Source organism: Hemiscyllium ocellatum, chromosome 1, assembly GCF_020745735.1.
Source record: "Hemiscyllium ocellatum isolate sHemOce1 chromosome 1, sHemOce1.pat.X.cur, whole genome shotgun sequence".
Lineage (NCBI taxonomy): Eukaryota > Metazoa > Chordata > Chondrichthyes > Orectolobiformes > Hemiscylliidae > Hemiscyllium > Hemiscyllium ocellatum.
In genome coordinates, this window is record NC_083401.1 from 44,797,693 (window position 1) to 44,819,992 (window position 22,300).

General features: G+C 42.0%; 1 protein-coding gene across 4 annotated transcripts in view; it reads left to right on the forward strand.

Annotated features, from left to right (window-relative positions):
- The window catches only part of rab27b (RAB27B, member RAS oncogene family), a 153,969-nt gene that overhangs the window by 98,151 nt on the left and 33,518 nt on the right, over nucleotides 1-22,300 (forward strand). Inside the window, exon 1 of one of the 4 annotated variants that reach the window (XM_060850899.1) lies at nucleotides 1,051-1,159. The exons of 2 other annotated variants lie outside the window; for them this stretch is intronic. The gene's annotated coding sequence lies outside the window, so the exon portion shown is untranslated. Of the gene's footprint in view, nucleotides 1-1,050; nucleotides 1,160-1,615; nucleotides 1,635-22,300 lie in introns of those variants that run through there. One more of the 4 variants, XM_060850824.1, reaches the window with a different exon arrangement.

A 22,300-nucleotide genomic window follows, 5' to 3' on the forward strand; every position in this document is an offset into this window, starting at 1 on the left:
CACATTAACCTTAAGAGAATCCTGAACGAGGATTCCCAAGTTCCTTTGTGCTTCAGAATTCTGAAGCCTTTCCCCATTTAGATAATATTCTACACCTATTCTTCCTACCAAAGTACATAACCTCACACCTTCCCACATTGTACTCCATACGCCACTTTTTTATCGACTCTCCTAGCTTGTCCTAGTTCTTCTGCAGCCTCCCCACTTCCTCAACACTACCTGTCTCTCCACCTAATTTTGTGTCATCTGCAAACTGAGCAACAATGCTTTCAGTTCCTTCGTCCAGATCGTCAACGTTGTGGCTTGGACACAGGGGTCAGTTAGCCCCTCCGGCTTGTCAGAATCAGGATGCTACCCACTTTAGGAATGAGGAGCTCAATGTTAGGCAACACATCTTGACTCTCTCTGCCCTACTGGGGCTGTTTACCTCTTGGACAGAGAGAGATAGGTATTAAGGGAGATGACAGTGGGTGCCATAACTGTAGTTGCAGGTCAGGAGCTGGTAAGATGGGGATAGAAGAAGTTGAGAGAGATAATTTCGGGGAATATCAGTATATCAACTGTGGTCGAATGGTAGAGAAGACTTAATGGCTGAATGGCCTAACTCTATTCCTATATCTTATAGTCTAATGGCCCTCTCACTGCCCCCATGAAGTATATCCTATTGTTATAATCTAACCGTTAGTAGTCCAGTAAATAATTCCAAACAAATAAAGTAACATATAAATAAGTCATTCCTTCTCCCAAGCAATGCCATGTGCAATCTCCAGGTTTGTATCAAAAGCCTTATTTTTGTTTTTTCATGGTTCAAATGGTAAAACCTGTAAATGTATAATCCAACTGATTTCACAATATAATTTTGAATCGGGGGAGGGGTGTGTGTGTGCGTAGGACAGGCCATATTTCTAAATACCTCCTCGAATTGATAATGTGAGACCTGGCTCTCTTCAAACAGGTAATGTGTGCCCATGTATAAATACACGCACACAAAAAAAAAATTGGCCCGAGGTGAGTTTCTCAAATTGCTGCTGGAAACCACACCTCCCCTCTGTGCAAAGGCAGATACTATTCTCTGCACAGTCGGCGGTGGAGCTCTCACTGACATTTCTCTTACCTCCAGAGCTACAGGAGAAAAGCTAGCATTTCCTGGGCACAATCAGTAAGTCCTTGTCTTAACTATCCTTCAATACGTTGATGCCACTGGTCAGATATCTGGTATGTTTTTGTACTGGTGCTTAGTTGGGTGGTTAAAATTGAACTTGTCTGGTTAAATGTTGTTTCCATAAATCCAACATTTACCCTTCAGTGGTTCAGTGAATGGTTGATCAGGATCTGCGAAATCAGAAATGCTTTCACTCCTTTAAACAGGATTCACTTTCGGCTGTGTGATTTTTTTTTGTTGTCTCTGCCATCAATTTCACACCCAAAGCAGCCTGAAGTGATGATCCATCTGAAGTAAGAGAAAACTGTACAATTTATTTTCAAAACATTTTTTCAGGGTTTGAATACCAGTCAAGGAACTCTAGTCTTGACGAGTCTTAACTTGCATTTAGCTTTCTCGATGCAAACGTACAGCATTCAGCAGAGTCAGGCTATCCTGTAACTGCATCATGTCCAGATTCAACTCAGTGAAAGTAAGTAACATTCCTGGAAAATGAACTTGTGTGGCAGTTTTGGGTTTGCCTTTTTTTTGTTTTCAGTGCACTTATAGCTTTCCTATTTTGTAGATTTTTATTCTTCACAATTCTATTTACTTTACCAGGCTTTTGCCTGGTTTTCCAACACTGTCTATATCAGTACTTCCTGCCTGAAGTTAACTCGTTGAAATTCAGGGAGCTTGTCCTCTGCAGGAGAAACAATTTTAGATTCCAGTAAGCGTGTTGATGTATTTGCAAGACATGCAAATTAGTCTATTTAAATCTCAAATTTTATACTGCCATGCAAAATGTAAAGGACAAAAAGCTGCATGTGCTAGAACTCCAAAGTGAAATCAAAAAATAGAGATATAGAAAATTGGGGCATGGATAGGTCATTCAGCCTGCTCTGCTATTCATTATGATCATGGCTAAATATTCAACTCCATAACCTGTTCCTGCTTTACCCCTAAATCCTTTGATTCCCATTAACCCTGAGTCCTTCTTGAAATCATGCAGTTCTTCAACTGTTTTGGCCTTGACTACTTTCTATGATAGCTAATTCCACAGTCTCACTACTCTCTGAGTGAAGACACTTCTCCACATTATAGTCCTAAATAGTTTATCCCATATCCTCAGACTGAGATCCCTGGTTCTGAACTCTCCAGCCATTGAAGACACCCTGCAACTACCTTGCCTAGTCCTGTTAACCTTTCAGAGATTGCTATGAGAATTTGAGTTTCATGAGTTTGAAACTTCTATGAGTTTCTTCTGAATTCTAAAAAATATATATTCCTAACTGATTCAACTGCTCTTCATTTGTCAGTCCCAACATCCCAGGAATCAGTCTGGTAATCTTTTACTGCACTCCCTCTCCAGCAAGACCATCTTTCCTCAGAGGCTAAAACTGCAACAATATTCCAAATATAAATGCAGCAAGACATTCTTGTTCTGGTACTCAAATCCTGTTTCTATGAAGGCCAATATAACATTTACCTTCTTTACAGCTTGCTGCACTGTAATACCTGCCTTAAGCAACTGGTGTACAATAATAAAATACATAACAGGCCATAGCACTGTAGATTATTGGTCTGTCAGTGGTATATTTTCAAGCCTTGAAATGGGGTCACAGTTGGAAAAGGTTTGTGAAACATTGCTCTACAACTCTGAAGTACACAGTAGATGTGTTTGCAATGTGGCCAAATAGATTATCAATTTAATTAATTTTTGAAATTTTGGCAAAAGTTATTGCCCATCCCCAGTTTGAGAAGGTGGTTGTGGACTTGCTTCAATTATTTCTATACAGTGTTAATTATTGTTAATGAATTAAATGGCAAATGGAATGCTTCAGGGAACACTCAGGAGATAGTGAAGATTGTTTCGGGCATGAGCCCTTCTTCAGGAATGGAATGATTCCTGATGAAGGGCTTATGCTCGAAACGTCGAATTCTCTATTCCTGAGATGCTGCTTAACCTGCTGTGCTTTGACCAGCAACACATTTGCAGCTGTGATCTCCAGCATCTGCAGACCTCATTTTTTACTCGAAGATAGTGAAGATTGCAGATGTTGGAGATCAGAACTGAAAATGTGTTGCTGGAAAAGCGCAGCAGGTCAGGCAGCATCCAAGGAGCCGGAGAATCGACATTTCGGGCATGAGCCCTTCTTCAGGAATCATTCCATTCCTGAAGAAGGGCTCATGCCCGAAACATCGATTCTCCTGCTCCTTGGGTGCTGCCTGACCTGCTGCGCTTTTCCAGCAACACATTTTCAACACTTAGGAGATGACAACATTGACAAGGATCTGGATGTATACATCAACCAGATCAAGTAAGGATGACAAGTTTCTTTCATGGAACAGATCTCAGTCACTCAGGTGTCAAATGATAACCTTGACAATTTCGTGATCAATTTTACTGATACTAATTCTTTATTTTGAAACCAAATTCAAATTTTTAAAGTATATTGTAAAATTAGTACTAGCTTTCTCTGATTATGTGTTCAGTAGTATAATCACAACACTACCATACCCCTGCCTCCTTTAAAATTTGACGTGATAATACTTGCTGATGCTGGTTGACCTCCTGTGACCTTTTCATGTTTCATACTTTTCTGGACATAAGCACACATTTTAAAAGTTGAAGTGACTTTTAAGATATTTGTTTATGTGCCCAAACAAATCTAAAATTTGATTTCGTACTAGGCTAAAACTTTACTTTGCATTTCAGGGCTTGCAGAATGGAATAGTTTGTACTAAGAAGTTTCTGTAACTGTGCTGTAAGGGAGACGTCTAGTTTTGCCAATGGTGTATAATTGCCTCAGTAACAGATATATCTCACTGGTTCCAATGACAATTGGTGGGTCCATTTGAAGATTAGTTGAAGAATCGATCTGGCATTCGAGACTTTCCCACACCTAGTGACATTTGTTATAAAATAAAACAAAATACTGCAGATGCTAGAGATCTGAAATATAAACAGGAAGTGCTGGCAAAACTCAGCAGGTCTGGCAGCATCAGTGAAGAAAGAATGAGAATTAACGCAACAAGTTCAATGTGACTTCTTCAGAAATGACTTCCAAAGGACAATCTTGTCTCTGTTTCCATTGCTGTTTTGTTTCCTAAACCAGCTGATATAACTTGAGGAGTGTCACACTGTATCAAATGTGGCTCAGCCTCTCCCACTTTTGTATCATTCTGGCAAATACTGTGAACATCAAGGGCCATTAGAGCAGGGCTTCCCAGACCTTTTTCCTTTTTTGAGGCTTGAAAGTTCTCACAACTTATTAATGAGACCTGTGACAGCAGATTTGAGGTGGATGGCCAGTCTGTTAGAATGGACAGGCGGCTATAAGAGTTCAGTCAGACCTTCACAGATCAGCCTTGGAGGTCACAGACTTGACATTTCAGCTTGTGATCCACCTTAGAGTCTGAGCCCCACTTTGAGAAGCCTTCCTGTCGTGGGACTTGACATACTGCGCCACATAACATCCTCTGTTCTGGGAACATGAGTTATAATGTGTTGCCAACCTAGCATTGTATTATCATAGCTAATTATTCAATCTGGTATATGTGTGTACTCTTCGAGCAGACTGTTTGGGGATAGCAAGTTCTCAGGTTCTGAGATTTAATTTCATAACTCTCTATGCTGGGCAATATGGGAGTGTATGTGTTGAAAGGAATGGAATATTTTCTTGAGTTATGTTGTGCCAAACTGAGTTTAACACAATTCGACGAACCCTTTATCTATGCAAACAATGCACTTGCACTCTTCAGAGGGGCCCCCGAAACTTTAGTCTCCCTCCACCTTTTAACCAAAATGTTTGACACAATGTTTGATAGACTTGCAGTTTTTGTTACAACAGGCCTCTTTGATAACAAAATTGACAAACACGTTTGATTGTTTTAATATCTTTTACCTTTGATACTATATGGACCACTGAATGTTCAGCATATCTCCAAGCTTTCATCATTATGACACATTGTTTATGAAGTTCACACTTTTTGAAACAACTATAAAAACAACGTACTACAATCTAGTATTTGCTGCCTCCACAGTAAGACAACTTGGCACTGATCCAGATTTACAAATTGACCATACACTGGGAGAGGCCATAGATGTTTGAAAACATTAGACAGAGATTAGCAGGCAAGGGTGAAAGCTGCCAGCACTCCATATGTAGTTCACCAGCAGAGGCCTAGCTTTCACTTGGAGGAGTATATTTCTGCTTGCTACTTTGTGTCTGGATGCATAAATAAAGTTGAAAGCATTTTAGACGGGCTCGATTCTCAAACGGAAGAGATTGAAACTTCAGATATTCAGACAAAACAGTTCTTTGTGGGTGATAATTACATTTCTAATTAGTCATGTTGTAGTATTGCATTATGGATACTTAATAATGTCATTATAATAATCGATGCCCTACTGTAATGCTGAATAGCCATGAATTTGTCAATTACATTTTATCAAGAAAAGTGGTTATGATCTCTCTGAAAAAGCTTTTGTTTTTAAATAATAAAACTCTGATGCAATCTGTGTCAATAATGTTATCTTCTGGTCATGATGCATGAAATATAATTTACTTGAAAGCAAGGCTGTGAAGCTTTAGCATATTTCTACCATTTCAAATCATAATAATTCATAGATTATTATATGTACTTTTGCACCAAAAAGCCTTTTGACCTATGCTCACTCCAATGAGAACACTGATGCATAAATATTTACATAGACACTGCATTTTTGAATTTATGCAAGTTTTTGAGACTTGCTTTATAAAACTTTCTTATGGCACATTGGTTTGCAGAGATTAGAATGGCACTTGAAAATCACAGCAGGTCATGCAGCATCTGAGGGAAGCTGTGCTTTTCCAGCACCACTCAAATCTTGACTCTAATCTCCAGCATCTGTCATACCCACTTCTGCCCACATGGGTTTTCCAGGTTAGACCAACACTTATTGCCCATCCACAAGATGTCTGAGAAAGCACTGCATTCTTGAATTGGTACAGCCCAGTAGTACAGAGACATTTTCAATGATTTTAGAGGAGTTCCAGAATTTTGACCCAGTAGACCGTGAACATCTGGCAATATAGTTCCAAGTCAATGTATGGCTTAAAGAACTTACAGCAAAGTCAAAAGTAACATCTCTCTTAGTAGATTGTACCACGGATTTTGGAGTATGAAAAGAGATGTGTATCGGCCTTAGTTGTTACCTCTTTATAACTCTGAGAGTGAAACCTAGTAGTAGATGGAGTCAAATGAGATTTTGTATTCGGTGTGAAAGAAAATGTTTGAGACCCACTAGGGCTAATTGGCCAATATTGCATATATATTAAAACAAAGATGTGAAGGGATAAGGTTTTTTTTAACATTACACCTGTAAAATGGCTGAAGACATGAACATCTAGCATTCTTATCGTTTGTTTTAATTCATGGGGTATGGGCATCATTGGGAAGTCATCATTTATTGCCCTTCCCAAATTAGCCAGGAAAGTTTGTTGGTGAGCTGCTTTCTTGAATAGCTCAAGACTTTGGGATGTAGGGGAACCCACAGTGCTGTCTGATTTAATTTATTATCATATGTACTGAGGTACAGTGAAAAGTTTTGTTTTGCATGCAGTACATCATACCATTCAAAGTGCATAAGGGTAATAGAACAGAGCAAGGAATACAAAGTTACAGCTGCAGAGTAGGTGGACAAAGAGCAAAGACTAAATTTGAAATTTGAAAGGTCTGTTCAGAAAAGGTCCATTCTTAACAGCAGGGAAGAAGCTGTTCTTGAATCTTTTGGTGCATATGTTTAAGCTTTTGTAACTTCTGCCTGTCTGAAGAGGTTGGAAGAGATTAACTGGGGTGGGAGGAGATCCCAGGTTTTTGAGCCAGCTACACTGAAGGAATGGCAACATAATTCTAGATCTAGATGGTGTGAGGTTTGGAGGAGAGCTTGAAGACAGTGGTATTCCAATGCATCTTTGGCTTTTGCACTCTGAGGTGGTAGAGGTTGTGAGTTTGGAAAGTACTGTCGAAGGAGGTTTGGTGAACTACTGAAACCTGTCTTGAAAATGGTACACACAACTGTCAGTGATGAAACATATGAATATTGATTATGATGATTGGGTGTTGATCAAGTGATATAATCAAAGGTTTTGAAGTTTCATTAAGCAATTGAATGAATCACAGTTGGAAATGAAAGCTTCGAAGGTTGAAACTAATGTAAAGAAATTCTTGAATAAAATAATGATAACAGTCATGCAGGAATGTACGAATGCAGTGGAACAGTCTTGTGGTGTTTATGGTGATGCAGGTTACAATGACAGAAAACCACATAATCATAGCATTTGAGCAGAGAAAATCATTCCCTTATATACAACACCATGGACTAGGATAAGATCTGCTTAGTTTATATCATGAACAATGTGGGTCAGCAACATCTGAAGAAAAATAACTCATGGATCATTATTTCAAGTAGTTTGAGAGGGTTTCAACTGGTATGGCAGGGGGGTGGGAACCTGAGCTGTATACCAGAGGTAAGAGTTGATGCAGTTGAGGCAATAGCAAGAGGTAGACCAGCTAGTGGGAAGGATTTCCTGGGAAGGAACCAAGGGATCAGTTAAAGTGTGTTTGCTTTAACGCAAGGAGTATCAGGAATAAAAGCATGGATCAGTACCTGGTGCTATGATGTTGTGGCCATAACAGAGGCATGGGTTTCTCAGGGGCAGGAATGGTTGCTGGATGTTCCAGGGTTTAGAGCATTTAAAAAAATAGGGAGGGGGGATAAAGAGGAGGGGGTATAGCACTACTAATCAGAGAGGGTATCACAGCTACAGAAGCTTCCATTGTCGAGGAAGATCTGCCTACCGAGTCAGTATGGGTGGAAATTAGGAACAGCAAGGGAGCAGTCACCTCATTAGGGGTTTACTGCAGGCCCTGCAATAGCAGCAGGGAGATGGAAGAAAGCATAGGTCGGCAGGTTTTGGAAAAGTATGGACGTAGTGGGGTTGTAGTAATGGGTGACTTTAACTTTCCTAATATTGATCGGAACCTCCTTCGAGCAGAAGATTTGAATGGAGCTGCTTTTGTAAGGTGTGTTCAGGAGGGTTTCCTAACTCAGTACATTGACAGGCCGACGAGGGGAGAGGCCGTTCTAGACTTGGTGCTCAGAAACGAGCCGGGGTAGGTATCAGATCTTGTGGTGGAAAAGCCTTTTGGTGATAGTTACCACAACTGCCTCACATTCTACATAGCTATGGAGAAGGAGAGTATTAGGCAAAATGGGAGGATATTTAATTGGGGAAGAGGAAACTATGATGCGATTAGACATGAGTTAGGAAGCATGGACTGGGAGCAATTGTTCCATGGTAAAGGCACTATAGATATGTGGAGACTGTTTAAGGAACAGTTGTTGCGAGTGATGAATTAATATGTCCCTCTGAGACAGGCAAGAAGGGGTGAGATAAAGGAACCTTGGATGACGAGAGCGGTGGAGCTTCTCGTCAAAGGGAAGAAGGTAGCTTACATAAGTTAGAGGAAGCTAGGGTCAAGATCAGCTCTAGAGGTTTACAGCTGAAAATGTGTTGCTGGTTAAAGCACAGCAGGTCAGGCAGCATCCAAGGAACAGGAAATTCAACATTTCGGGCCAGAGCCCTTCATCAGGACTGAGGAGAGGGTGCCAGGCAGGCTCAGCTAAAAGATAGGGGGGAAGGACTTGGGGGAGGGGTGATGGAGATGTGATAGGTGGAAGGAGGTCAAGGTGAGGGTGATAGGCCGGAGAGGGGGGTGGGGGCGGAGAGGTCAGGAAGAGGATTGCAGGTTAGGAGGGCGGTGCTGAGTCCAAGGGAATCGACTGAGACAAGGTGGGGGGAGGGGAAATGAGGAAACTGGAGAAATCCGAGTTCATCCCTTGTGGCTGGAGGGTTCCCAGGCGGAAGATGAGGCGCTCTTCCTCCAACCGTCGTGTTGTTATGTTTTGGCGATGGAGGAGTCCAAGGACCTGCATGTCTTCGGTGGAGTGGGAGGGAGAGTTAAAGTGTTGAGCCACGGGGTGGTTGGGTTGGTTGGTTCGGGCGTCCCAGAGGTGTTCCCTGAAGCGTTCTGCAAGTAGGCGGCCTGTCTCCCCAATATAGAGGAGGCCACATCGGGTGCAACGGATGCAATAGATGATGTGTGTGGAGGTGCAGGTGAATTTGTGGCGGATACGGAAGGATCCCTTGGGACCTTGGAGAGAAGTAAGGGAGGAGGTGTGTGCGCAAGTTTTGCATTTCCTGCGGTTGCAGGGGAAGGTGCCGGGAGTGGAGGTTGGGTTGGTGGGGGGTGTGGACCTGACGAGGGAGTCACAGAGGGAGTGGTCTTTGCGGAACGCTGATAGGGGAGGGGAGGGAAATATATCCCTGGTGGTGGGGTCTGTTTGGAGTTGGCGGAAATGACGGCGGATGATACGCTGTATACGGAGGTTGGTGGGGTGGTAGGTGAGAACCAGTGGGGTTCTGTCTTGGTGGCGGTTGGAAGGGCGGAGCTCAAGGGCGGAGGAGCGGGAAGTGGAGGAGATGCGGTGGAGGGCATCGTCGATCATGTCTGGGGGGAATCTGCGGTCCTTGAAGAAGGAGGCCATCTGGGCTGTACGATATTGGAACTGGGAATATGGGATGGCGTTTTTACAGGGGGCAGGGTGGGAGGAGGTGAAGTCCAGGTAGCTGTGGGAGTCAGTCGGTTTATAGAAGATGTCTGTGTTGAGTCGGTCGCCCGAGATAGAAATGGAAAGGTCTAGGAAGGGGAGGGAGGAGTCTGAGACAGTCCAGGTGAATTCGAGGTCGGGATGGAAGGTGTTGGTAAAGTTGATGAACTGTTCAACCTCCTCGTGGGAGCACGAGGCAGCGCCGATACAGTCATCGATGTAGCAGAGGAAAAGGTGGGGGGTGGTGCCAGTGTAGTTGCGGACGATGGACTTGGCAGAACGGATTAGGGAGAACACAAAGGCATTTTGCACTCATGTGAGGAATAAGAGAATGGTCAAAGAAAGAGTAGTGTCTATCAGGAAAAGCATAGGGAACATTTGTGTGGAGTCTGAGGAGGTAGGGGAAGCCCTATGTGAGTTTTTTGCTTCTTTCTTTACAAAACAAACAAATTTTGTAATGAATGAAACCTTTGAAGAGCAGGTGTTCATGCTGGAATGGATAGAGCTGATGTGCTGAAAGTTTTGTCAAATATTAAGATTGACAAGTCGCCAGGCCCGGACCAGATTTGTCCTCGGCTGCTTTGGGAAATGAGAAATGCGATTGCTTTGCCACTTGCGAAGATCTTTGCATCCTCGCTCTCCACTGGAGTCGTACCTGAGAACTGGAGGGAGGCAAATGTAGTTCGTCTCTTCAAGAAAGGAAATAGGGAAATCCCGGGCAATTACAGACCAGTAAGTCTCACGTCTGTCGTTTGCAAGGTGTTAGAAAGGTTTCTGAGGGATAGGATTAATGACCATCTGGAAGAGCATGGCTTGATTAAATGCAGTCAACACAGCTTTGTGAGGGGCAGGTCATGCCTCACAAACCTTATCAAGTTCTTTGAGGATGTGACTAAAAACGTTGATGAGGGTCAAGCTGTGGATGTGGTGTATATAGACTTCAGCAAGGCATTTGATAAGGTTCCCCATGGTAGGCTCATTCAGAAGGTCAGGAGGAATGGGATACAGGGGAACTTTAGCTGTCTGGATACAGAATTGGCTGGCCAACAGAAGACAGCCAGTGGTAGTAGAAGGAAAATATTCTGCCTGGAAGTCAGTGGTGAGTGGTGTTCCACAGGGATCTATCCTTGGGCCTCTACTGTTTGTAATTTTTATTAATGACTTGGATGAGGGGATTGAAGGATGAGTCAGCAAGTTTGCAGATGACACAAAGGTTGGAGGTGTCGTTGACAGTATAGAGGGCTGTTGTAGGCTGCAGCGGGACATTGACAGGATGCAGAGATGGGCTGAGAGGTGGCAGATGGAGTTCAACCTGAATAAATGTGAAGTGATACATTTTGGAAGGTCGAATTTGAAAGCTGAGTACAGGATTAAGGATAGGATCTTGGCAGTGTGGAGGAGCAGAGGAATCTTGGTGTGCAGGTACATAGATCCCTTAAAATGGCCACTCAAGTGGACAGGGTTGTTAAGAAAGCATATGATGTTTTGGCTTTCAATAAACAGGGGGATTGAGTTTAAGAGTCGTGGGATCTTGTTGCACTCTATAAAACTTTGGTTAGACCGCATTTGGAATACTGCATCCAGTTCTGGTCGCCCTATTATAGGAAAGATGTGGATGCTGTGGCGAGGGTTCAGAGGAGATTTACCAGGACGCTGCCTGGACTGGAGGGCTTATCTTATGAAGAGAGGTTGACTGAACTCGGACTTTTTTCATTGGAGCAAAGGAGGAGGAGAGGGGACCTAATTGAGGTATACAAGATAATGAGAGGCATAGATAGAGTCGATAGCCAGAGACTATTTCCCAGGGCAGAAATGGCTAACACGAGGGGTCATAGTTTTAAGTTGGTTGGAGGAAAGTATAGAGCGGATGTCAGAGGCAGGTTCTTTACACAGAGAGTTGTGAGAGCATGGAATGCATTGCCAGCAGCAGTTGTGGAAGCAAGGTCATTGGGGACATTTAAGAGACTACTGGATATGCATATGGTCACAGAAATTTGAGGATGCATACATGAGGATCAATGGTTGGCACAACATCGTGGGCTGAAGGGCCTGTTCTGTGCTGTACTGTTCTATGTTCCATGTTATTTGTAATTTTGCATCATAAAGCATTTGACGTATGCTCCACTCCAATGAGACCACTAATGCTTAATTATTTACATAGTCACTGCATTTTTGAGTTTGCAAGTTTTTAGACTTGCTTTAATAAAACTTTTTCTTGGCACATGGGTTTGCAAGTGTGTGTTTGTGTGTGTGAGAGAGAGTGTGTGAGTATGTGTGTGTGTGTGTAGATACTCACACACTCACACGCACACACTCACATGCACCCACTCACACCCTCTCCCATACACACGCACACATATACACACTCCCTGTTTCCCTCACATGCAGGCACACACACGCACACACACACATAAGTCTATAGGATAAATTTGCATTTGCAGAATTGTATTTGCTGTATTTTGTTCAAAACAGTGCATAATCTGCAGGCAGCCAATCCATGTGACATTTTATAAATTCCTTCTTTGGAAATAGAACCAGTCTGACTCATGTTTGAATACAGACCGACTCTAACCTCATACCTTTAATGCATTGTCTGAACTGAGATGTCACCTTTTCTCATAAAACCTTAAGTTATCTCGGGAATGTGACTTGAAAGAAAGTTCTGGGATTTACATATTACTGAATAATACCTGCAAACCATTCTAAAAGATGAAAGACTTAGTAGCAATTTAGCTTTGTTCAATATATCATATCGGTTGCATGACACTATGATCTTTTATATAAATTCTGTGCCTTATGTTCCTACTCCACTAGTTAGCTGATGTAGGAGCAGTGCTCTGAAAGCTAGTGCTTCCAAATAAACCTGCTGGACCATAGCCTGGTGTTGTGTGATTTTTAACATTGTAAATTTAACAGTTTCTGCATTGATTTCTCAGATTTGGGAAGTCAAGCAGTAAAAGTGAGGCAAGAGCATTCCACTCCAAAAGACATTATGTGGCACACCTGATGGACTGGGAGGAGCAGGAAGACTCGCCCCAGTCGATCAACCAAACTTTCAGGTCACTATGTCACTGGACATGAGCTCTTTCTAACCCCTGTCCAAACTAGCCGTTGCTGTTTCAATGTGAAAGCTACAAATTGAGGATTGTAAAATTGAGTTGGATTGAATTTGTTTGCATTCCATCCCTTTCATGAAGTACAATTTCAAAAAGATATCAGAAAGCAGAAAAGCTAGATAAGGGTAAGGGAGGTTGAAGGAGCGTAATGCAGATCGTGGCTGAGAGAGTTGAAACCATGAACACCAATGATTGAGAGTTTAAAACTGGGAATGTTGATGAGATCAGACATATAGCACACAAATACCCTGAACAAGCAGTCGGAGATTACAGAAATAGAGATGGTGAAACCATGAAGGGAATTAAAAGGATGTAAGTCTTAAAATCAAGATGTTGCTTGAATGAAAATCAAAGTAGGTCGCAGGGATTTTGGATGAATGGGTCTTGGTGCGTTAGTGTTGCAGAGTTTTAACTGGGTTCAGATTTACAGAAGGTAGAATATGGGAGAGCAGACAGAACTGCAGTGGCATAGTTATATTGAAAGGTAATGAGGAGTATCAGCAGCAGGGGTAAAGTCCAAAGTAGAAATAGATGACCTTAGAGATAGCACAAATCTGTGCTCCAGGCAATCCCTGACCTTAAACTCCATATCTGTTCAGTTGTGTGAACTCAGATGCTTAAATAATATGATTCACAACTTGTGTTGTATTTTAGGATTTTCTAACTTGTATTTAACATACTGCTCAGCTATTTAATCTATAACTTAATAGTATTTGTTATGACCTCCACAAAAACTAACACATTTTAATCAAAAATTCAAGCTGCCAATTAACAATTAGAAGAAAAAAACATCATTTTTGAAACTTCTACTATGACAAATGATTAAAATATGCTTTGACTAAACATTATATTTTTGGAGACAACTTGTACATTAAATGATGTAAATGACATTCTCCATTTAAAATTTTAACATGATGGAAAACCTATTGGTATATGTTATGTTGTCACTGGAGAAGGCAGTTCACGGTTTAGGAAACAGTAAAAAAAGGATTCTCAACTCCTGATGGCACTGCTTCTCATTACAATAACTACTTTTTGCTGTGAGTGTAACACTAGAGATTCCTTCTGCAAAAGCTCAGTTTTAAATCTGAGGGTGAGCATTCATCTGCATTCTGTGTGGCGAATGATAGAATCAACCCTTTCTTAGCTCAGTTCTGACAGCTTCTATCTTTTGTTGTACAATGCTGAGGTGGCTGCAAGCTACACAAGACAGAACTGCCAACTACTTTCTAAATGCATTTCTCATAGTTTATAGGAAACCTGTAACCTAATCGCAAAAGTGGTTTCCTATACATCCATTCCCATGTCAACAGGAAATACATTGGCTTTGTATCGAAGTAAAATGCCAATTAGTTTCTTTTGATCTGGGTTCCCTTTCATCTGAGAAGTAAATTGATAGTTTATAGGAACACAGTTTAACACTTGATCCCTATAACATCTTTGAGGAACTTTGGAGGCATTGGAGTCTGCTTATGTCATATTCAGATGTTGTGATAATTGGCATAAGGTGGAAATACCTCATACCTTCCTCAGAGTCTTCCTTGATCTCTTAACAACCAAACTGCCCAGTTAACCAGCAGGTAAACTGCAGAACAAGTCACCTGACCTTCATTTACCCTAACTTACAAACTGCAGTCCTAAAATATAAGAACATAAGAATGAGGAGCAGAAGTAGGCAATTTTTTTAGTAAGCCTCTTCGGATCCTCCTCACAGCACATCTTGAGCACTGTCTGTAGTTTTGGTCTCCTAGTCTGAGAAAGGATATTCTTGCTATTGAGGGAATCCAGCGAAGGTTCACCAGACTGATTCCCGGGATGGCAGGACTGACATATGAGGAAAGACTGGATCAACTGGGCTTGTACTCACTGGGATTTAGAAGAATGAGGGGCTTTGGATCTCATGGAAACATATATAGTCCTGATAGGACTGGACAGGCTAGATGCGGGAAGCATATTCCTGATGTCTGGGGAGGTCAGATTTAGGATCACAGTCTAAGAATCAGGACTGAGAAGAGGAAGAATTTCTTTATTCAGAGTTGTGAATCTGTGGAATTCTCTTCCACAGGAAGCTGGTTGGGGCCAGTTTATTAGATTTATTCAGGAAGAAGCTGGACATGGCCCTTGCAGCTAAAGGGATCAAGAGGTATGGAGAGAAAGTGGAAAAGGGGTACGGTGATTGCATTATCAGCCATGATCGCATTGAATGGTGATGCAGGCTCGAAGGGCTGAATAGCCAACTCCTGCATCTATCCTCTAGTTTCTATGTTTCTAATTCAGTCCCTCAATCTCTTACATTCCCAGAAAACATATTGTTCTTATAAAACTCCCAATGGTACTTTATAATGTGACACAATTGAAACCATGTCAAGTTGTTCAGGTTTCATATGCCCTGTCTGTTTTGTTGATAATGATCAGCATGATCGTAGCGCAGTTTGGAATTCCTAGTTTCAGTTACATAGAGATCAGATTGTATCTTTGATTTAAAAGCAGAGTGTTTCAGAGATCTAATTAAGAGCACAGTTCCTTTGACTATTCAGGAATAGTTTGCCTCATTGTGAATATTTATTTGTTTTAGGCTTGGCAAAGTTTCTAGGCAATGTAGTTAGCCATCAGTTTAAAGTGTCTGCTGTCCTGCCAAGAAATGGATGTATGTGTCACACCAGAGTTCACATACAATTTGGTATTGACACCAAAATGATTGAAAGAAGTGGGTGTATGAATCGACCTGGTGATATTTTTAATAAGACTATAAGAAGATCATAAGAAATAGGAACAGGAATAGGCCATTCAGACCCTTGAGCCTGCTCCGCCATTCGAAAGATTCATGGCTGATTCCACTAAGATAGGGCAGTCACAGAGAATACTGCCTGCCATTTTGAAAATACAGGTAGCCATACTTGCATCATATCAAGATTGGTATACTTCAGTGTTTAGCCTTTATTTTAACCTCCTCTCACCTGCTGTGCAGTGGTTTAATATTGAATCACGGTGGCATTCTTCATGTCCAATTTCCTGTCTTTTCCTCTAACCCTCGATTACCCTAATTATACACTATCACTACAGCTCTCTCTGTGGCAAGGAGTTCCAAAAACTCTCAACCTTCTGAGAGAAGAAATTTCTCCTCATCTCAGCCTTAAATTGGGGCCCCTTTACTCTGAGACTATGTCCTCTGGACACTCCCATGAGGGGAAATATCCTCTCAGCATTTACTCTGTCAAATCCCTTAAGAGTCCCAAATGTCTCAATGACATCATCTCTCGTTCTTCTAAATCGCAGTGAGTACAGTTCCAGTCTATTTAGCCTTTTCTCAGAAGACAATCCCTGCATTTCCAGATATCATATTAGTGAAACTTCTCTGAACAGCTTCTATGAACAAAATATCTTTACTTAAATAAGGGGACCAAAATTGGTCAAATTACTCCTGGTATGGGCTCACCAGCATTTTGTATAGTTGTGTTAAGATTTCCCTACTCTTATACTCCAACTTATGGGCGGCACGGTGGCACAGTGGTTAGCTCGGCTGCCTCACAATGCCAGAGACCTGGGTTCAATTCCCGCCTCAGGCGACTGTGTGGAGTTTGCACATTCTCTGCGTGGGTTTTCTCCGGGTGCTCTGGTTTCCTCCCATAACCCAAAAACGTGCAGGTTAGGTGTATTGGCCATGATAAATTGCACCTAGTGTTAGATGTAGGGGAATGGGTTGCGGGTCGGTGTGGACTTGTTGGGCCGAAGGGTCTGTTTCCACACTGTAAGTAATCTAATCTAACTCTCTTGAAATGAGGGCCAACATTCCATTAGCCTTCCTGATTACCTGTGTGCTAGCTTTCTGTGTTTTGTGCACAAACACCCATAAGTCCCTTTGTGTTGCAACTTTCTGCAGTTTCTCTCCCTTTAAGTAATATTGTGCTTTTTTTTGTTCTCCCTTCCAAAATGAAAAAACTTTCCATTTTCCCAAATTATACTCCATTTACCAACATCATCGACCTATCAATATTTCTCTATACACTGTTTGTATCCCTCTCAAAACCTGCCTTTCCACCTATTTTTGTGTCATCTGCAAATTTGGCTACAATGCATTCACTTCCTTCCTCCAAGTCATTAATATATATTGTAAATAGTTGCAGTCCCAGCACTGAGCCCCGTGGAACCCACTAGTCACAGGTCACTAACCTGAAAAAGAACCCACTATGCTGAAAATGTGTTGCTGAAAAAGCGCAGCAGGTCAGGCAGCATCCAAGGAGCAGGAGAATCGACATTTCGGGCATGAGCCCTTCTTCAGGAATGAGGAAAGTGTGTCCAGCAGGCTAAGATAAAAGGTAGGGAGGAGGGACTTGAGGGAGTGGCGTTGGAAATGCAATAGGTGGAAGGAGATCAAGGCGAGGGTGATAGGCCGGAGTGGGGGTGGGGGCGGAGAGGTCAGGAAGAAGATTGCAGGTTAGGAAACTGGTGCTGAGTTTGAGGGATTTGACTGAGACAAGGTGGGGGGAGGGGAAATGAGGAAACTGGAGAAATCTGAGTTCATCCCTTGTGGTTGGAGGGTTCCTAGGCGGAAGATGAGGTGCTCTTCCTCCAGCCGTCGTGTTGATGTGGTCTGGCGATGGAGGAGTCCAAGGACCTACATGTCCTTGGTGGAGTGGGACGGGGAGTTGAAGTATTGAGCCAGGGGGTGGTTGGGTTGGTTGGTCCGGGTGTCCCAGAGGTGTTCTCTGAAACGTTCCGCAAGTAGGCGGCCTGTCTCCCCAATATAGAGGAGGCCACATCGGGTGCATCGGATGCAGTAAATGATGTGTGTGGAGGTGCAGGTGAATTTGTGGCGGATATGGAAGGATCCCTTGGGGCCTTGGAGGGAAGTAAGGGGGGAGGTGTGGGCACAAGTTTTGCATTTCTTGCGGTTGCAGGGGAAGGTGCCGGGAGTGGAGATTGGGTTAGTGGGGGATGTGGACCTGACGAGGGAGTAACGGAGGGAGTGGTCTTTTCAGAACGCTGATAGGGGAGGGGAGGGAAATATATCTCTGGTGGTGGGGTCCGTTCCCTCTACAAAGAACCCACTATCCCCACTTGCTGTTTCCTGCCCATGAGCCAATTCTCTGTACATGCCGACACGGTGGGTACTTATGACTTAACCTTTTCTGTGGTGACCTGTCAAATGCCTCTGGAATTCCAAATACAACACATTTACTGGTTCCCCCATATCCACTCTGGTTGAGACTCTCTGTAGCTACCTTTGTTAGGATCCTCGCCTGCAAACCAGGATCAAGGGGACTTATCTGTGTTTAGTCCTGTTAATTTGTCTCTAGTGATAGTGACGGCACTTAGTTTCTCCTCCATATTCTTTATGTTAATGAGTGGTTCGAACTATTTTCACTTTAACGACAAATGCAAAATATTAGCATAACTTTTCTTGTCCCTCAAACCCATCTCCCCAGATTCATTTTCTAAGGGGCCTGTGTTCAAAATCAGTTTTGAAAGGTGACGCTTGACTAGAAACAAGGTTCCAATCTTTAGTGGAACTTTTTGTAGATCCATGGGAAAACAGAAGCGTCCTGCATTTAATTAGCGTGGCATGACTGCAGGATGCCTGAAAATGTTTCCAAAAAAACCATGTAAAAGGTCATTGACCGGAAGTGTTAGCTCTGCTTCAGTCCCCTATTTGCTGGGTATTTCTGGCATTTCCTATTTTTACCTCAGATTTCGAGTATCCTCAGTATTTTGCTGTTGAAAAGAAACATAATCAGTCGTGCTCCTTATTTGTTCGGTTGTGTTTTTATAATTGACCCCTACAGACTTTCCCATTATGCATATGTTTTTATTTCAGTACATTTCATAATTTGTGGCAAGGATTTTTCAGCTTGGAACAAACATGTGCAGGGACTTCTAATGGATTTTTCTACCTATTATTCAATAGCTATTTAGTACAGCTCCCTCTTCAGGGGACCTCGGACCTGGGTGAATAACTGTATATCCTCCATGTAAAACCAAACAGTGAGGAATCAATACTAAGCACAGTAGAGTCTGAACCAGACAGAGTTGGATATTTAATTCAATGGCAAATCATGTGCAGAAAGCAACATCATGAGAGAGAAAGAGAGATTAGATAAAAAGAAAGGAGAGAATGTAGGTGGTGCAGTAGCTCAGTGATTAGCACTGCTGCCACACACTGGTTTGATTTCACCCTTGGGATCTGTCTGTGTGGAGCTTTCAAACCCATCATGTCTGCATGGGTTTCCTCTGGGTGCTCCAGTTTCGTCCCATAGTCCAAAAATGGACAGATTATATGGATTAGCCATGGAAATTGCCCCACCGTGTCCAGGGATTTGCAGGCCAAATGGATTAGTCATAGGAAATGCAGAGTTATAGGATGGGGGTGGGGGGTGGGGGCTGAGTCGAGGCGGGCTGCTCTTCAGAGGTCAGTGTGGACTTGATGGGCTGAATGACCTTCCATACTATAGGTATTCTATGAGAAAAAACAAATGAAACATATTTAAACATTTAAATGTCCATCAATATTTAAAAGCTTAATGAAAAATATTCCATACTTGTAAATGTTAATTTCTAGTGGTTAGTGGTTGCTTATCAGTAATTGAGGAGTATCATGTTGTTTTAAGATAGAACAGACAGACAAGCTCTGACTTTTCATTTTTTTAGTGTCCATCTATGACAAGTTCATGCCCTCCTATACATTTCAGTTATGAGGGTGATGATAAGATATTGGTATGAGCAGCTCAGATAACAACATCCTGATTTTTATGTTTGTAACTTAACGATTGTGAGCATGATCAGTTTGCTCTTATTTTTGTACTAGGCTCTGGGCCCTTATTCAGTAAGTAATACTTTTGGGTTTAGTTCCAATAGCCACTGTTTTGAAGAAAATTTGGAAATATGGTGCAAGACTGAGTTAAATCCAACAATTCTGTTGAAGCAGTTACAATTTATGATAATTTAGATGCTCTGAGTATTTTCTTGTTACTGACAGGATGGTGATAGTTCACCAGTCTAGATTTTAAAGAAGGTGGATCAGAGGACTTTACCATGGGACTGCTACTGAGTTTGACCAAGAAGCCAATAAGAAGTCCAGGTAGCAGGTGGTGAAAGGGGTGTTTGCCTGTCTCTCTTCCTCAACTATGTTCTCATTTGGTATCTCTGAAGAGGGAGCAGGGTGATTTCTGGTATGCTTGAGTCCTTACATGAGCAGTGGCTACCAGAGGGACTGGAGGGTATCATTACCCTCTGAACCATCACCTTCAGTTTAACTGCTGTGCAAAAACATTAAGGCTGTTTATTTTTACAGTCTCTAGTTCTTTGAAAAAGGGGGCTTAGTTACTCATGATTGACTAACACATTGTTGATTCTAAAAGAAGCAAGAGGAAGATTGGTCAGCTGTACATTTTAATAAAGATGTCTGCTGTCATTTTAACAATTACTGAATTTTCACCACAGTTAGCTGGTCTTCTTTAACCTCAGGAAACAATGCAGCAGGAAGAAAGTAAATATCATTGAACCATTCCCCAGGACCTTTACAGGACTGTTGTCGTAGCGCTTACTGTAGGCCCAACAAATTGATGGTAAACTCTTCCCCCACCATAACCTGCTTCTCACTTCAGCTACAATCAGAATCTTTGGATCGTGATCCTTCATTATCACTAGCACTCTCAGCCCCACACCAGAAGATCCTCCTGTTTAGGAATTCCTGTATGGCAATTGACCTGATCCTGATGGGAAGCAATTGAAAAAATTAAGGTGTCTACCATCATAGTCCAATTCCCTTCAGTCTTTCCACATGGATCAGAGAAATAAGATCATCTTTGTTTTGAAAGGGTGAGGTTTCTAAAGCACTCTGATATTGAGACCTCCTTTGGTTAAAATGCATTCTTTAGTAATAGATTACTCACTTACTGATTTCACGTGCCATTTTTTGGAAGGATTACTTTAGAACACAGGTTAGCATGTGTTACAAACCTATATGTGTTTCATGTTCATTTTCATCAGTTTCTGATGACATGAATTATTCAGTGGCCATGCTTCATTTTTCAGTTCTCTGTGTAACTTTCATAATAATGATGATCTGTTTTACATTACATGAGTAGAAAAGCATGGGTAATAACTTATACTCTTTCTAATTCAATAATTAACTCTTAGCTTGGGAGCAATTTTAATTTGTTTTAATTTAAGTAAGCTAGTTTGAACGAGTGGGGTTTTGCTAGCAGACTAGGTTTGTTTGAGTGTCATTGCTCATTGTCTGTGCCACATCATCTCAATGGAATTGCATCAAAAACAATTTCCATCTATGCAGCATCTTCATAAGAACGTAAGGAAAGGGAGCAGGAATAAGACAGTCACCCCTCAAATTCACTCCACCATTCTACAAGATCATGGCCAACTATCCCATGCCTCAACTCCTCGTTCATGTCAACTTCTCATAGCTCTCAAATGTGCAGTTTTTTAAAAGTCTATCTGCATTTTCTTAAATTAATTTCAGTGATCCAGCCTCCACAACTCACTGGAGTGGAGAATTCCAGAGATTCACGAATATCTGGGAGAAGAAATTCCTTTGCATCTCAGTTTTAAATGAGTGTCCCCCTATACTGAAACTATGTCTCCTAGCTTAAAAATATCTCCTGAGGGGAAACATCTCAACAGTTACCCTATCAAGTCCCCACAGAACCTTGCATGTTTCAATAAGATCACCTCTCATTCCTCTCAACACTAATGAATAAAGTCCTAACCAGATTCAGTCAACCCCTTCATTCCAGGCATCAGCTCAGTGAATTTATTTCAAGTTGCTTCCATTGTCAGTAGACCTTGCTTAAATATATGTCAGGAATCTGGTTAGCAGACGTACGCTGCAGAAATTGCCATATCCCTCACCAGTACAACAATAAAACTGGCGAATACCCGAAAATGTAGAATTTTTCCAGGAACGTCCTGTACACAGAAAGCAGGGCAAATCCAACCTAGTCAATTACTGCTCCATCATCATAAGTAAAGTGATGTTAGGAATCAAACAGGACTCGCTCAACAATAATCTGAACACTGGCCTTAATTTAATCTTGGAGAAGAAAAGAACTCCATGAGGGGAAGTGACAGTGTTGGCCCTTAATGACAAGGTCACATTTGATCATGTAGGGCATCAAGCAGCTGTGGTAATGGGAGTCAATAGGAATTAGTGGGAAAAGAAAGGAAAACAGTAATGGCTGTTAGAGGTCAGTCCTCTCAGCTCCAGAAGATCTCAGTACAAGTAGTTCGGAGTAGTGTCCTAGGCCCAAACATCTTCAGCTGCTTCATCAATGACTTATCTTCCAACCTAAGGTCAGAAGTGGGGATGGCTGCACAATGTTCAGCACCAGTTGTGATTCCACAGATTCTGAAGCAGTTTGTATTCAATTA